Here is a 1,725-nt window from a genome sequence, read left to right as displayed (position 1 = left end):
TTTACTATCTAAATTCAAACACAATGCATAGGGCCAGGGATATGGCTCAGTGGCACAGCAACTGCCTGGCAAGGGCAAGGTCCTCAGTTCCATTCAGAGAGAGAGAGAGAGAGAGAGAGAGAGAGAGAGAGAGAGAGAGAGAGAGAGATCTCACAAGGAATGGCTAACATCTCTCATATTTCACCTCTCCTTTCAAATGCCTAAATTTTAAACCCAGCTCTATTTATATGCTTTTGTTTCATTGCTAAGGATTGAGGCATGAAAGCTGACAACTTCTCCAGATTAAATATGGGTCTATTTTAATATGTTTTTCACCTAGTTAGCAATATATTAGGATGAAGTGTTGCTTAGGGCAGCCAAGACAGGAACAGCTAGGTCACCACGGATTCCATTCTTCTTCTTGCTTCTTTTCTTGCTCCTTTCTCCCAGGCATCTACCCAGAAACATTCCTGGCTAGCTTGTACTCTGTTTAGTCCCATCAATTTGTTGGGCTTGGATCAATTTCATGTTGACACAGGTAATTTTATTATTTGGTTATCATTATTAAAGTATGTTGGTGAGACATAGTAATACTAAAGTATTACCTCAGCCTGCACAGAGGTTCACACAGAAGAAAACTTTCTTCAGATTTTTAAAATCTGCAGTGTCTCTAGGTACATTTAGGCCCTCATAGAATATTAATATTGAAGGATATGAAAGAATATTTAACATACATGGAGTTTATTTTCTCACACTCCCAATTTCAGTAGTCATCTGGATCCCTAAGTTACCAGTAAAGCAAAAGACATAACCATAATTAGATGCACAAGTTTTATAATTTTTAAAAAAGAAGAGAGTGAGTCATTATATTTACTTGGAAACTTTACATCATGTATCAAATAACTAATTTATTTTTCCTGTTATGGACCACTGTACTCTAAGTGCTATATTCCTGTTATGGGTTCTCAACCTAGAAACCAGACCAGAGTCCAAATTTAAAATTTAAGTATGAGCCTTTATTACCGGGTCTGGGACCACTTGACTATATTAACACAGAAGAGGACAAAACGGCGGCAGACCTTAGAAGTATAGAGGTTTTAAAGCTAAAAACGGCATCCTGTTTGGCACACAAACTTGTCATCCAACACAGAACTGCTGCAGGGGCAGCATGACCATTACTCAACATACATTCTTTCTGGGAATGTTATTCCATTTCCCTTTAATGTACCTCTGCACTGCTGTGGTCTTGACTACCACAGCGACGCTTTCTAGTTGGTTAGCAACACTTTAGTTATTTTGTACAGTTAGAAACATTTTGACCTTCACTTTGATTTATTTGGTAGGTTTATTCTGGGTAGTGGAGTCATTTTTCACATTAGTTTAATTTTTTTCCATAATTTTATTGAGAGACATATAGCAACGAGACAGTTTCAAATCAAATTGGTAGGACAGTTTCAATAATTAACACATTGCATACTGTCTTCCTAGAGGTTATTTGCTGTACAAGATGCAGTCATGATACCCTACTTACAAACACTATTAGAATGAATCCCTCTATTCATTAAGAGAATGTAACTATATATCTATCCTAACCACTTTGAATACACAGATACAAAGTGGACATTCATCTGTATCCCCTTTTTTGTTTAGTTCTGTCATTTGAATATTATAGGTGTGTTAACTCAGCAAAATGTTCTAAAAGAGTCCAGTAGCCCATAATAGTATTGGGTCTTCTGCTTGACTGGC

The sequence above is a fragment of the Octodon degus genome, unplaced genomic scaffold (assembly GCF_000260255.1).
Source record: "Octodon degus isolate 3935 unplaced genomic scaffold, OctDeg1.0 scaffold00140, whole genome shotgun sequence".
NCBI lineage: Eukaryota > Metazoa > Chordata > Mammalia > Rodentia > Octodontidae > Octodon > Octodon degus.
This window is presented reverse-complemented; position numbering follows the sequence as displayed.